Source organism: Nomascus leucogenys, chromosome 1a, assembly GCF_006542625.1.
Source record: "Nomascus leucogenys isolate Asia chromosome 1a, Asia_NLE_v1, whole genome shotgun sequence".
NCBI lineage: Eukaryota > Metazoa > Chordata > Mammalia > Primates > Hylobatidae > Nomascus > Nomascus leucogenys.
Window position 1 is genome coordinate 52,809,627 of NC_044381.1, and position 16,480 is coordinate 52,826,106.

Here is a 16,480-nt window from a genome sequence, read left to right on the forward strand (position 1 = left end):
TTGGCCATTTGTATATCTTCAATGGAGAAATTTCTATTCAGATCCTTTCTCCATTATAAATTGGATCTTTATTACTGAGATAAAATAATTCTTTACAAATTCAAGTCACTTATCAAATATATAATTTACGTGTATTTTCTCTCACTCTATGGATTGTCATTTTATTTTTTTTAGTTTATCAGCTATTATACTAGATTATACTGAATGCCAGCTCTATATTTTACTTTATTATTTATTATTTTTTATTTCATTTCAATACATTTTTGGGGGAACACGTGGTGTTTGGTTACGTGAATAAGTTCTTTAGTGGTGATTTCTGAGATTTTAGCGCACCCATCACTCAAGCAGTGTACAGTTTACCCAATGTGCAGTATTTTATCTATCACACCCCTCCCACCCTTTCCCCTGAGTCCCCAAAGCCCATCATATCATTCTTATGTCTTTGCGTTCTCATAACTTAGCTTCCAGTTATAAGTGAGAACATATAATGTTTGGTTTCCCATTCCTGAGTTACTTCACGTAGAATAATATTATATGATTCTATCCAGGTTGCTGAGAAGAAGTCATTATACAAAAAAGATAGTTGCACATGCTGCACATGTACATTTATAGCAGCACAATTGAAATTGCAAAAATATGGAACCAGCCCAAATGCCCATCAACTAAAGAGTGAATTAAAATATATGTATACCATGGAATACTACTCAGCCATAAACAGGAACAAAATAATGACATTTTACTTTCTTGATGGTATTCTTTGAAGTACAAAAGTTTTTTATTTTGATGAAGTCCACCTTATGTATGATTTTTCCTTTGTTGCATACGCTTTCAGTGTCATATCTGAGAAACCATTATCAGCCTAGGTCATTGAAACATCCTTCTATGTATTTTTCTAAGATATTTGTAGTTTTAGCTTTATATGTAAGTATCTGGTTTAAACAACTTAATGGTTAAATGTTTAAACACTTTGGTTGAACTTTTGTGTATGTTGTGAGGTAGGGATTCAACTATCCAACTTCATTTCATTTCTTTTCTTTTCTTTTTGCCTGCAAAAATTCAGTTCTCCCAGCACCATTTGAATGATCTTGGCACAATTGTTGATAATCTGTTGACCACTGATGTACAGGTTTGTTTTAGGAGTCTCAACTCTACTCCATTGGTCTACATGACCATCCTTAGGCCAGTTCCACCCTGTTTTGATTGCTGTAGCTTTGCAGTAAATTTTGAAACTGTGAAGTATAAGTCTTTAATATTTGTTCTCCTTTTTCAAGATTGCTTGGCTATTCTGGGTCCCTTAAATTTCTGTAGGGGGTAGGTATGGTGGCTCATGCTTTGTAATCCCAAGTACCTTGGAAAGCCAAGGCAAGTGTCGAGCTCAGGAGTTTGAGACCAGCATGAACAACATGGTGAAACCCCATCTCTATCAAAAAACAAAAATTAGCTGGGCATGGTGGCACACAGCTGTAATCTCAGCTTCTTGTGGTGCTGAGGCGTAAGGATTACTTGAGCCCAGGAGAGGTTGGGGCTGCAGTGAGCCATGTTCATGGCACTGCAATCCAGCCTGGGAGACAAAAAGAGACACTGTCTCAAAAAAAAAAAAAAAAAATCACCTTTTCAATTTCTATAAAGAAACTAGCTGAGGCTTTGATACAGATTGCTCTAAAAATGTGGATTAATTTGGAAGTATTGTTATCTTAACTATAGCTGATCCTTTAACATAAGGTATATTTTCATATTTAGGTCTTTAATCTCTTTCAACAATGTTTTGTGGTATTTCTTATTTAAATGTTGTACTTTGTTAAATTTTCTAAGAATGTTATTTTAGATTCAGGAGTACACATGCTTGTTACATGTGTATGTTGTGTCATGGTAGAGATTGGGCTTCTAGCATAGCCATCACCCACATATTGAACATTATACCCAATAGGTAATTTTTCAACCCTCAATCCCTCCCACCCTTTCCCCTTTTAGAGTCCTCAGTGTCAATTATCTCCATCTTTATGTCCCTGTGTACCCTTTGTTTAACTTTCACTTATTAGTGAGAACATGTAATATTTGGTTTTCTGTTCCTGCATTAGTTTACTAATGATAATGGCCTCCAGCTCCACCCATGTCTTTGCAAAGGTCATGATATTGTTCTTTTGTATGGCTGCATAGTATTCCATGGTGTATAAGTAATACATTTTTAAAATCCATTCTATCATTGATGGACATTTAGGTTGATTCCATGTCTTTGCTATTGTGAATAGTGTTGCAATGAACATTATGTGTGCATGTGTCTTTAGAATAGAATGATTTATATTCCTTTGGGTATACACCTAGTAATGGTATTGCTGGGTTGAATGGTATTTCTGTCTTTAGGTCTTTGAGGAATCTCCACACTGTCTTCCACAATGATTGCACTAATTTACACCCCCACCAATAGTATATAAGTGTTTCTTTTTCTCCACAATCTTGCCAGCATCTGTTTGTTTTTTAGCTTTTAGTAATAGCCATTCTGACTGGTATGAGATGGTATCTCATTATGGTTTTGATTTGCATTTTTCTGATGATTAGTGATGTTCATATATTTGTTAACCAAATATATGTCTTCTTTTGAGAAGTATATGTTCATGTCCTTTGCCCACTTTTTAATAGAACTGTTGTTTTTTTTCTTGTAAATTTGCTTAAGTTCCTTATTGATGGTGAATACCAGACCTTTGTGAGATGCATAGTTTTATTTGTCCAGTTGTTAATGGGGTTGTGTTTTCTGAGTTGTTTGCATTCCTTGAAGATTCTGAATATTAGTCCTTTTTTGCAGAAATAATTTGCAAATATTTTTTCTCATTACTGTTGTTGAATGTATATGTATTTTATGCTTTTGTTATTATAAACAAATGTATTTTTGAAATTTTATTTTGATTTAAAAAAATATTTATTTATTTTTGGGACTGAGTCTTGCTCTGTTGCCCAGGCTGGAGTGCATTGGTGTAATCACAGCTCACTGTAGTCTCGATCACCAGGAATCAAGTGATACTCTCACCTCAGCCTCTCAAGTAGCTGGAACTACAGCTGTGTGCCACAGCACCTGGTTAATTTTTTAAAGTTATTTATAGAGACAGTGTCTCACTGTGTTGCCCAAGCTTGTCTCAAACTCCTGGGCTCGGGTGATCCACTTGGCCTTCCAAAGTGCTAGAAGTACTGGTGTGAGCCACCATGCCTGAACTCATTTTCTTATTTTTTATTGCAAGTATATAGAAACACAATAGATTTGTGCATATTGATCTTGTATCCTGCAACTTTGCTGCACTCATTTATTACTTCTAGTAGTTTCTTAGTGGATTATTATTTTGCATATACAGGATCATGTCATCTGCAAATAGGGATAGTTTTATTTCTTCTTTTCCATACTTGATGACTTTTATTTTATTTTACTTTCCTAATTGTCTGGGCTAGAATCTCTAAGACAATACTGAGTAGAAATAATGAGAGTAGAGCTCTGTATCTTATGGGAAAAGCACCCAGTCTGTTATTATTTGATTTGCCTGTGGGTTTTTATAGTGAGGTCTTTTATTATGTTGTTTCTCTCAGACAGTTACCATGATCCTTTTAATTGCTTACGACCACAAGCTCTACTGTTTTCAGAGTGATCTTAGACTTGAACTCATCCACCGTCTGGTGCAAATAATGTCAGTTCCTTTGGGTCCAAGTTCACTTCAGATATGTACACTTATAACTTTCCTCTCCCCTTTGACAAAATATCTGAGCCACAACTTCAGAGATAGGGACAGGGACAGTGGTCCACTTCTCTTGGAGTGATACAATTGTTTTGCAGGGTGCTGGTTTAGGTGGTAACCCCGGGTGTCCTCAGCTTGCCTTTCCCAGTATGATACTTCTGTTCTAGGAACAAGCTGTGGCACAAACAACTAGAGTGCCAGTGTACTTGGCTTGCCATGACTGGAGTAGAACCTACAACTTATGATTGGGAAGAGGGGAGCCTTCTACTTCTCAGCCTCACTCACCTGGAATTTCGCCTCTGCATCATGTAGGTGAGTGGGATGAGAAATGCTGGTAGCCTCTACCTCTCAGGGAGATACTGTAATCTTTGACTGAGAGCTGAAAAGAGCAGGAGCCATGTGGTCTTGGCTGCTCTCACCTCCAGTGGAGTTTCCATCATGCTGAACTTGAAAAGGAAGAAGAGTGTGACTCAAATGCCACAGACTTGCTGCTCTCATCAAGTTTTAGCAAATTTTATTGAATACATGCTTCTTTATTTTCTGCATGTTCTAAGACTATTTCTAGTGACTTTAATTTCTGTGTTTTCTTTTAAGAATTTTTAACAGTTATGCTTATTTCCCTGGGGAGAAGGTCCACTGATCTCCTCATGTCCCTTACAGATGTGCAACCTCCATATAGCTTATTTTTTTAAATTCAGTGATGTGCTTACTGAGAATTTTCTGTGTCAGAGCACAAATAATTAAACACCAATCACTTAAATATCCATATATTATACTTTTAATGAAAAATCATAATTTGTAATCACTTCTCTGATAAAGCTTTATTTTGATCTCAATTTAAATGTAATACTGTTGTGAAATTTTTTATGCATACAATGTGTATACCTATAGAAGTAAATATGTGAAATATATTTTTTAATTGCATATGCATTTTAATTTAGTCAACTATTGCCAATGGTACTTCAGGTATACTGTCAAAATATGTAGTGATGACATGCTCTCTCATGCTCCCAGCCACACTGGGTTGTTGAAGTGTTAATTCACTGATAGTGAGAAATGTCTTCACATTTTAAGTTTCATTTTGTTCTTCATAAGTAACATAATTTTAATATGCTTCTGAACTTTTTGCCTATTTTTTTCTGTGAATGCCTATTCCTCTCATTTGATCACTTTTTGGGGGGTGAGTGGAGAAGTCTTTTTATTATTGATTTAGAATGATTATTTACATATCAAAAAATTACAGTTTAAAGATTCTCTTTTAATTTGGCATGTCCCTTTTTATACTTCATTATTTCCTTTTTATACTTCATTATTTCCTTTTTATTATCTTCTTTCATTTTTACTGTTTTAAAGAATAGTTGCAGATATGCAGCATTATTTCTGAGGGCCCTGTTCTGTTCCATTGGTCTATATCTCTGTTTTGGTACCAGTACCATGCTGTTTTGGTTACTGTAGCCTTGTAGTATAGTTTGAAGTCAGGTAGCATCATGCCTCCAGCTTTGTTCTTTTGGCTTACAACTGACTTGGCCATGCGGGCTCTTTTTTGGTTCCATGTGAACTTTAAAGTAGTTTTTTCCAATTCTGTGAAGAAAGTCATTGGTAGCTTGATGGGGATGGCATTGAATCTGTAAATTACCTTGGGCAGTATGGCCATTTTCACGATATTGAGTCTTCCTACCCATGAGCATGGAATGTTCTTCCATTTGTTTGTATCCTCTTTTATTTCATTGAGCAGTGGTTTGTAGTTCTCCTTGAAAAGGTCCTTCATGTCCCTTGTAAGTTGGATTCCTGGGTATTTTATTCTCTTTGAAGCAATTGTGAATGGGAGTTCACTCATGATTTTGCTCTCTGTTTATCTGTTATTGGTGTATAAGAATGCTATGACTTCTGCACATTGATTTTGTATCCTGAGACTTTGCTGAAGTTGCCTATCAGCTTAAGGAGATTTTGGGCTGAGACAATGGGGTTTTCTAAATATACAATCATCTCATCTGCAAACAGGGACAATGTGACTTCCTCTTTTCCTAATTCAATACTCTTTATTTCCTACTCCTGCCTGATGGCCCTGGCCAGAACTTTCAACACTATGTTGAACAGGAGTGGTGAGAGAGGGCATCCCTGTCCTGTGCCAGTTTTCAAAGGGAATGCTTCCAGTTTTTGCCCATTCAGTATGATATTGGCTGTGGGTTTGTCATAGATAGCTATTATTTTGAGATATGTCCCATCAATACCTAATTTATTGAGAGTTTTTAGCATGAAGCGTTGTTGAATTTTGTCAAAGGCCTTTTCTGCGTCTATTGAGATAATCATATGGTTTTTGTCATTGATTCTGTTTATAGGCTGAATTATGTTTATTGATTTTCATATGTTGAACCAGGCTTGCATCCCTGGGATGAAGCCCACTTGATCATGGTGAATAAGCTTTTGGATGTGCTGCTGGATTCGGTTTGCCAGTATTTTATTGAAGATTTTTGCATTGATGTTCATCAGGGATATTGTTCTAAAATTCTCTTTTTTTGTTGTGTCTCTGCCAGACTTCGGTATCAGGATGATACTGGCCTCATAAAATGAGTTAAGGAGGGTTCCCTCTTTTTCTATTGATTAGAATAGTTTCAGAAGGAATGGTACCAGCTCTTCCTTGTACCTCTGGTAGAATTCGGCTGTGAATCCATCTGGTCCTGGACTTTTTTTTGGTTTGTAAGCTATTAATTATTGCCTCAATTTTGGAACTTGTTATTAGTCTATTCAGAGATTCAACTTCTTCCTGGCTTAGTCTTGGGAGGGTGTATGTGTCGAGGAATTTATCCATTTCTTCTAGATTTTCTAGTTTATTTGCATAGAGGTGTTTATAGTATTCTCTGATGGTAGTTTGTATATCTGTGGGATCGGTGGTGATATCCCCTTTTTCATTTTTTATTGCGTCTATTTGATTCTTCTCTCTTTTCTTCTTTATTAGTCTTGCTAGCGGTCTATCAATTTTGTTGATCTTTTAAAAAAACCAGCTCCTGGATTCATTACTTTTTTGAAGGGTTTTTTGTGTCTCTATTTCCTTCAGTTCTGCTCTGATCTTAGTTATTTCTTGCCTTCTGCTAGCTTTTGAATGTGTTTGCCCTTTCGTCTCTAGTTCTTTTAATTGTGATGTTAGGGTGTCAGTTTTGGATCTTTCCTGCTTTCTCTTGTGGGCATTTAGTGCTATAAATTTCCCTCTACACACTGCTTTGAATGTGTCCCAGAGATTCTGGTATGTTGTGTCTTTGTTCTCGTTGGTTTCAAAGAACATCTTTATTTCTGCCTTCATTTCGTTATGTACCCAGTAGTCATTCAGGAGCAGGTTGTTCAGTTTCCATGTAATTGAGCGGTTTTGAGTGAGTTTCTTAATCCTGAGTTCTAGTTTGATTGCACTGTGGTCTGAGAGACACTTTGTTATAATTTCTGTTCTTTTACATTTGCTGAGGAGTCGTTTACTTCCAACTATGTGGTCAATTTTGGAATAAGTGTGGTGTGGTGCTGAGAAGAATGTATATTCTGTTGATTTGGGATGGAGAGTCCTGTAGACGTCTATTAGGTCTGCTTGGTGCAGAGCTGAGTTCGATTGCTGGATATCCTTGTTCTTTCTGTCTCATTGATCTGTCTAATGTTGACAGTGGGGTGTTAAAGGCTCCCATTATTATTGTGTGGGAGTTTAAGTCTCTTTGTAGGTCACTCAGGACTTGTTTTATGAATCTGGGTGTTCCTGTATTGGGTGCATATATATTTACGATAGTTAGCTCTTCTTGTTGAATTGATCCCTTTACCATTATGTAGTGGCCTTCTTTGTCTCCCTTGATGTTTGTTCATTTAAAGTCTGTTTTATCAGAGACTAGGATTGCAACCCCTGCCTTTTTTTGTTTTCCATTTGCTTGGTAGATCTTCCTCCATCACTTTATTTTGAGCCTATGTGTGTCTTTGCATGTGAGATGGGTTTCCTAAATACAGCACACTGATGGGTCTTGATTCTTTCTCCAATTTGCCAGTCTGTGTCTTTTAATTGCAGCATTTAGCCCATTTACATTTAAGGTTAATATTGTTATGTGTGAATTTGATCCTGTCATTATGATGTTAGTTGGTTATTTTGCTCATTAGTTGATGCAGTTTCTTCCTAGCCTTGATGGTCTTTACAATTTGGCATATTTTTGCAGTGGCTGGTACCAGTTGTTCCTTTCCATGTTTAGTGCTTCCTTCAGGAGCTCTTTTTAGGGCAGGCTTGGTGGTGAGAAAATCTCTCAGCATTTGCTTCTCTGTAAAGGATTTTATTTCTTCTTCACTTATGAAGCTTAGTTTGGCTGGATATGAAATTCTGGGTTGAAAATTCTTTTCTTTAAGGATGTTGAATATTGGCCCCCACTCTCTTGTGGCTTGTAGAGTTTCTGCTGAGAGATCGAGTCTGATGGGCTTCCCTTTGTGGATAACCCGACCTTTCTCTCTGGCTACCTTTAACATTTTTTCCTTCATTTCAACTTTGGTGAATCTGACAATTATGTGTCTTGGAGTTGCTCTTCTCGAGGAGTATCTTTGTGGCATTCTCTGTATTTCCTGAATTTGAATGTTGGCCTGCCTTGCTAGATTCGGGAAGTTCTCCTGGATAATATCCTGCTGAGTGTTTTCCAACTTGGTTCCATTCTCCCCGTCACTTTCAGGTACACCAATCAGATGTAGATTTGGTCTTTTCACATAGTCTCATATTTCTTGGAGGCTTTGTTTGTTTCTTTTTATTCTTTTTTCTCTAAACTTCTTTTCTCACTTCATTTCATTCATTTGATCTTCCATCACTGGTATCTTTTCTTCCAGTTGATCGAATTGGCTACTGAGTCTTGTGCATTCATCATGTAGTTCTTGTGCCTTGGTTTTCAGCTCCATCGGGTCCTTTAAGGACTTCTCTGCATTGGTTATTCTAGTTAGCCATTCATCTAATTTTTTTTCAAGGTTTTTAACTTCTTTGCCATGGTTCAAACTTCCTCCTTTAGCTCAGAGTAGTTTGATCGTCTGAAGCCTTCTTCTCTCAAATCGTCAAAGTCATTCTCCGTCCAGCTTTGTTCCGTTGCTGGTGAGAAGCTGCATTCCTTTGGAGGAGAGGCACTCTGATTTTTAGAGTTTCCAGTTTTTCTGCTCTGTTTTTTCCCCATCTTTGTGGTTTTATCTACCTTTGGTCTTTGATGATGATGATGTACAGATGGGGTTTTGGTGTGGATGTCCCTTCTGTTTGTTAGTTTTCCTTCTAATAGTCAGGACCCTCAGCTGCAGGTCTGTTGGAGTTTGCTGGATGTCCACTCCAGACCCTGTTTGCCTGGGTATCAGCAGTGGAGGCTGCAGAACAGTGGATATTGGTGAACAGCAAATGCTGCTGCCTGATCGTTCCTCTGGAAGTTTTGTCTCAGAGGAGTACCCGGCCGTGTGAGGTGTCAGTCTGCCCCTACTGGAGGATGCCTCCCAGTTAGGCTATTTGGGGGTCAGGGACCCACTTGAGGAGGCAGTCTGTCCATTCTCAGATCTCCAGCTGCATGCTGGGAGAACCACTACTCTCTTCAAAGCTGTCAGACAGGGACATTTAAGACTGCAGAGGATTCTGCTGCCTTTGGTTTGGCAATGCCCTGCCCCCAGAGTGGAGTCTACAAAGGCAGGCAGGCCTCCTTGAGCTGCAGTGGGCTCCACCCAGTTTGAGCTTCCTGGCTGCTTTGTTTACCTACTCAAGCCTCAGCAATGGCGGGCACCCCTCCCCTAGCCTCGCTGCTGCCTTGCAGTTTGATCTCAGACTAACCTGACAAAAACAAGAAATGGGGAAAGGATTCCCTGTTTAATAAATAGTGCTGGGAAAACCAGCTAGCCATATGTAGAAAGCTGAAACTGGATCTCTTCCTTACATCTGACAGAAAAATGAATTGAAGATGGATTAACAACTTAAATGTTAGACCCAAAACCATAAAAACCTTAGAAGAAAACCTAGGCAATACCATTCAGGACATAGGCATGGGCAAGGACTTCATGTCTAAAACACCAAAAGCAATGGCAACAAAAGCCAAAATTGACAAATGAGATCTAATTAAACTAAAGAGCTTCTGTACAGCAAAAGAAACTGCCATCAGAGTGAACAGGCAACCTACAGAATGGGAGAAAATTTTTGCAACCTACTCATCTGACAAAGGGCTAATATCCAGAATCTACAATGAACTCAAACAATTTTACAAGAAAAAAACAACCCCATCAAAAAGTGGGCGAAGGACATGAACAGACACTTCTCAAAAGAAGACATTTATGCAGCCAAAAAACACATGAAAAAATGCTCATCATCACAAAAAAAAAAAAAAAAAAAAAAAAAAAAAAAAAAAAAAAAAAAAAAACATGAAAAAATGCTCATCATCACTGGCCATCAGAGAAATGCAAATGAAAACCACAATGAGATACCATCTCACACCAGTTAGAATGGTGATCATTAAAAAGTCAGGAAACAACAGATACTGGAGAGGATGTGGAGAAATAGGAACACTTTTACACTGTTGGTGGGACTGTAAACTAGTTCAACCATTGTGGAAGTCAGTGTGGCAATTCCTCAGGGATCTAGAACTAGAAATACCATTTGACCTAGCCATCCCATTACTGGGAATATACCCAAAGGATTATAAATCATGCGGCTGTAGAGGCACATGCACACGTACATTTATCGCAGCACTATTCCCAATAGCAAAGACTTGGAACCAACCCAAATGTCCAAGGATAGACTGGTTTAAGAAAATGTGGCACATATACACCATGGAATACTATTCAGCCATAAAAAAGGATGAGTTCGTGTCCTTTGTAGGGACATGGATGAAGCTGGAAAACATCATTCTCAGTAAACTATCGCAAGGACAAAGAACCAAACACCACATGTTCTCATTCATAGGTGGGAACTGAACAAAAAGAACACATGGACATAGGAAGGAGAACATCACAGACCGGGGCCTGTTGTGGGGTGGGGGGAGGGGTGAGGGATAGCATTAGGAGATATACCTAATGTTAAATGACGAGTTAATGGGTGCAGCACACCAACATGGCACATGTATACATATGTAACAAACCTGCACGTTGTGCACATGTACCCTAAAACTTAAAGTATAATAAAAAAGAACAGTTGCATTTTATTTATAATCATTTTAGGATTTCATGTCAATAAAAATAGATTGACTAATTTTTTTATCACTATCATGTGTTTTGTATACAGAGTTTGTAAACTTTCCACTTTATATATTGGCAGATTGTTAAAAGATCGCTAGAATAATATTTTCCTTCACATTGGAAAAGAGCTGCCCATGTAGGCTTCATGGTATTGTTGTAGATGCAGCTTCTTGATATTATTTTAAACTCTTCCATGGTAGTTATCCTAGTTAGATTTTTCTATCTCCTCTGGGGCCCATTTCAGTAACTTATATTTTCCTAGAAAACCTACTTATTTAGGTTTAACATAATTTTTATAAATTTGAGTAAGATTTTATATTACTCTGATTTCCATTTACTTATATTATTTTTCCATTGACACTTTACATTTGGACATTTGTGTTTTCTTTTTATACTTATACATCCACAAATTATTTATGCATTTCTTTTTGTCTCTAACTTCTTACATTTATTAGTCCTACTTTTCTCTGTCTCTCATTGCATTAAGTTGTTTTTTAGCTTTATGAAATTCTGTAATTTCCCTTTTGAAGTTGTATTTGGTTGCATTACTCTTATTTATTTGTATTCATTTACTTTGATTATTTCTTGTGTATCTATACTATGCTTTACACTAGGAACTGCTTTAACCATATCTCATAGTTCTGACATGACTTCATTGCCTCTAATTTATAAGTACTCTGTAACTAAGTTTTAGCTTGTCCTTTTTGACTCAAAAGTGATATAACAAAATTGTGGAATGTCAAAGTTGTTTAGTTTCTTTTTTGTGTCTATATTTTGAAAAGAAAATTCTAGTTTTATTGGGCTATAATAAAAGATATAACAATACTGAAACTTTTTGGAATTCAGTTAGGTTTGCCTTATAACCTGCTAAATGAGACCTTTTTCTTTTTCTTAGTACTTTGTACCATAAGCTCTAGAAAATAACTTTTAGATCCTGCTTCCAGGGACTGATTTTAATGCATGTCTTTACACCAAACCTTTATTTCTTAATAAAAATCAGAAAGTTAGTGCAGTTAACATTCCCCCAGCATCCTCAGCACACTCATAACCTCCTAATTGCAGCTAGACATGTCATGTTTCCTGACATTTTAGGTCTTATAACGTTGTATTTTCTTTTGTATTTATGGCTATTTATGTATGTACCCTTAGCTATTTCCTACTGGGGCTTTATTATTTCTGAACTCTATATTTTGATTCATTTCTTAATTGTCTAGATTCTGTAAATCAGAATGTTTTCCATGAAAAATTCTTAAGTATTATATTCCCCGAATCATGATATGTCTCTTGCCTTTGTACTTGAAGAAGAATTTAGTTCAGTTTAAGACTATTGGGTCATACTATTTTTTTTCTGTATAATGTTATGGCCATTTTTAAAACAATATTCTATCCTTGAATAATGTCATGGAAAAGTTTGAGACCACCCAGATTTTCTAAATTCTGTCCCTCTCCAATTTAGAAACTTTATTTTTTCTTAAATGTCCAGAAGAGTTATTACCCTTGAAGTAAGGTAACTTTGACAAGGCAGAACTCAGTGCTGACTATTCTGTACCAGATTTTTCTGGGATACGGTGTTTAGTTATATGTTAGCATACTCATACTTCATTTAGTAATTTGGCCTTCTTTGTACTCTATTTCTATGACTTTCTTTGTAATCACCTTCATCTCTGTTTTAAATTTGCCCTTAACTTCTATTTTTCAGTGTCTATCTATCACAAGTGTTTCTAATGGTGAGAGGCCAAGAAACTCTTAGGAAGAAGGTTTATCATAAGCAAAAAGCGCTTAGAGAACTACTCATTTCAGCTATTGTCTGCAATATTGTGTAGAAATTGGGCATTTAGCATGTTGAGATGCCTTTAAGAGAAGAGCTAAGACAGAACGCTCGAGTCTCAAGATACAAAAACATTAGACAAAAATGTTGACATTAAACATTTTAACATTTAAGAATATTTGTGAATAAACGTAACATCAATAAGTCAATGATATTACAGAAATGAATTTTTGAAGAGTAATTCACTTATTAATTTCTTGGATTTTTCAAGTGCATGATTACATAATCTTTTAAATACTTTTATATGCATGAAAAACAATACACTTAATAAAAAAACAGCAAGGATTGAATGATATAGTTTTGTAAAAATGTAAAGTAATAAGGTAATATCGTAAACAGTTTTCTAATATTTATTATTAGTAATATAGTTGGTTTGGGGACTACAAATGTGAACTAATTTTATAAGATGAGATAAGTAAAAAACACTTTGCAACTCTAACACTCTGCAATAAATGCCATCATAGTAGTCCATGTTTCCTAACTTCCTTCAACTCTTCTTCTCTTCAGAGCTTTCTTTTTCTTCCCCCAATTATCTTCAAATTTCAAACAAAGCTTATTAGTCTAGTTTGCTCTTCTAGAAAGTAAGATTCAGATTTTTGTGTGCTAAGACTTAGGAATGCTTTTCTGGGCATCAGGCCAAGGTTCAAATGTAGAAGTTTTTGAGACCCTACAAATGGTTATCTTGGAAACATTTTCTTCTTGAAAACTCTGGGTAATCTCTGGTGAATGAAGCAAAAGAAAATTGAAAATCCTACAATTTAGTTAAGTAAAATGTGCAACATCCCCTGAGAAACTAAAATCAAAGTTTTCCTTTTCTCCCCATGTTGCATGGAGCAGCCAGAATAAGACAGGCAAGGTCAATAGAAAGTCAGGACCCCTAAGGAGAACAGCAGGTAGGGCAGGCTATTAAAACGAAGGCTGCCCTGCCATATGTGGTCATCTGGCAACCCCATGAATCAGTCACACAAAGACAAGCACCTTTGATCTACTTGAAAGACTAGAGATGTGAAATACAAACTTGAGTGACCTTTTCACTTTTCAGCCCGAGCAGTTCCCCCTTGTTCCTTGAGTACTTTTTTTCTCTAAAATTCCATGCCACTTGGGATGAATCCATGTGATTCTGTGATTTACCTATCTCTGTTCTTGTCTATTCAGCAGCATCAGAGTGTGTGTTTTATTTTTGTAAAGATAGTTCTACAAACTCTGATTACAAAAAGAGCACCTGAAAGCTATGTAGAACACCTTTTAACTGGAAGGAGACAGGAAGGAGACACAGAGACACTGAAAGCTGTGATTTACCCCAGATGAAAATGGACATGTTCTATACACATGACGTCCAATATTTAAATACATGCCAACATTCCCTTTAAATTAATATTAATCCTGTCATCTTTCAAAAATTTGATATCTTGTTTATATATCTTCAACCTTAATCTCTATTTCTAGAGTAGGAGATGAAAAATACCCAATATAGTGAAAACCTGGGACCTTATTAAAGATGTTGGAGATGCTGTGTGGTAATCAGAGTTCATGTATGCATCATAGTGTGTTAATATCAGGACTTTCTTGCTGGTATGAGATAGTTGTTTCAAGAGCCATTGCTTGATCTCTGATTCATACATTTATATAATGTTGTATTGGACAGTTATGTTGTAATAAAAACCTACTGGAGTTTATGTCATACTATAGAATATTAGCCATATTAACATTTGGAGTTTACTTGAAACTGAAATATTAAAAACTCCTTCTGCCTTACTCTTTAGCCAGAGGATAAAAACAAAATAGCTAATAATAAGACAATGGATATATTATAAAAATCAGATTATCATTTTAAACAAACTATAATGGTACTTGATACCACAGACCATAGTTGGTCAACTTTAGTACTTACCCTCTTCCAAATATTAGTTTTTATTAAAATAAATGTGTAGGTCAATTTAATTTTCTTTTAATTTAGAATGACACTCGAAGGATATGGAGTTATTTTTTAAAAATCTTAATGTCACTCATATTTTTGCATAAATATTAGAACCATAATATCAAAAACATTTCCAAAGTATTACCTTTTGGGAATTTTTTCTTCACAACAAAAAGCATAGTCTTTATTCAATGTTTAGCCAAATGACAGTATTAACTTCCTGACCACTTGATATGACTCTATGTATATCTTACACATACATGAGTGTACAGTCAGTCACAGCTATGCATATATGAAATAAAATCTAGCAAGCTTTTTCAAATTAGGCTTCAATTCTCTCCATGTAACCAAAGTATCTTTTGCTTATATCCTTAATGAGGTGGGCATGGTGGCTGATGCCTGTAATCCCAACGACTTGAGAGAAGCCTTTGAGTCCAGGAATTTGAGACCAGCCTGGGCAACAAAGCAAGACCCTATCTTTAAAAAATTCTAAAAATTAGCCAGGTGTGGTGGTACCTGCCTGTAGTCCCAGCTACTGGGCAGGCTGATTTGAGTGGGGGGAGGGGGAGGTGTCCCTTAAGCCCAGTAGTTGAAGGCTGCCGTGAGGTATAACTGTGCCACGCACTCCAGCCTGCATGACAGAGCAAAACACCACGTCTGGAAAAAAAAATCCATGTTGCCAAATCCAATGACCTTTCTAGACCAATCAACAGCAACTGACATAGGTGATCGCTCTCTTTCTTACACACTTGCTTCACTTGGTTTCTGGGACACCAACCTTCTTGCTGGCTTCTTCTGCCTCCTCAGGCTGGCTTCTCTGCTCATCAGCTTGCAGATGACCTATTGTGGGACTTCACAATAGGAAGGACACATACTATGTGTCCCAACCCAGTCCTTCTTAAGCCTTTTTGCTCTTCTTTCATCTCTCTGACCAATGAATTTAGATAAAACTAAAGGCAGTCCTTAGACTTCTTTTCTCCTTTATGTTTACAATTTTCCTTGGAAATGTTATCCAACCTCATTTTAAATAATATTTACAGTCTTAGATTTTTCCAAATATATATTCCCAGTTCAGACCTCTCTTGAAAATTGCATACATGCTTGTCTACATCAAATTTTATTTATTTATTATTTTTTGAGATGGAGTTTCACTCTGTTGCTCAGACTGGAGTGCAGTGACACAATCTCAGCTCACCACAACCTCCGCCTCCCAGGTTCAAGCTATTCTCCTGCCTCAGCCTCCCGAGTAGCTGGGACTACAGTCATGTGTCACCATACCTGGCTAATTTTTTGTATTTTTCGTAGAGGTGGGGTTTCACGGTGTAGGCCAGGATGGTTTCGATCTCCTGACCTCGTGATCCACCCACTTCAGCCTCTCAAAGTGCTGGGATTACAGGCGTGAGCCACCGCACCCAGCCTTATTTTATTTTTTAGGGATAGGTGATCATTTCTCACTGCAGCCTGAAACTCTTGGGCTCAAGCAATCTTCCTGCCTCAGCCTCCCAAGTGGCTGGGACTACAGGTGCATGCCACCATACCTGGCTATTTTTTATTTTTTTGTAGCGAATGTGTCCTGCTGTGTTGCCCTGGCTAGTCTCAAACTCCTGACCTCAAGTGATCCTTCTAGCTCAGCCCCCTAAACTGGTGAGATTGCAGGCATGAGTATCTGGCCTACCCTAGATTTTCTTTTGGAGTTAAAATAGACATTTCAAAGTTAACATTTTCGAATCAGAGACCGTTTCCACCCTCAAACCTGCTTCTCCTGTAGAACCCCCAATGTTAGTACATGGACTCTGTATTAGTCGGGGTTCTCTAAAGGGACAGGACTAA

At 37.0% G+C, this 16,480-nt stretch overlaps 1 long non-coding RNA gene across 1 annotated transcript; it reads left to right on the top strand.

The window, feature by feature from the left end:
* Positions 1 to 272: 272 nt before the first annotated feature.
* On the top strand, positions 273 to 7,785 carry LOC115835755. Its single transcript, XR_004030781.1, has 4 exons — positions 273 to 370; positions 1,309 to 1,311; positions 4,176 to 4,179; positions 7,773 to 7,785. It is a non-coding gene; the product is annotated as an uncharacterized LOC115835755 (long non-coding RNA).
* The last annotated feature ends 8,695 nt before the right edge of the window (positions 7,786 to 16,480 follow it).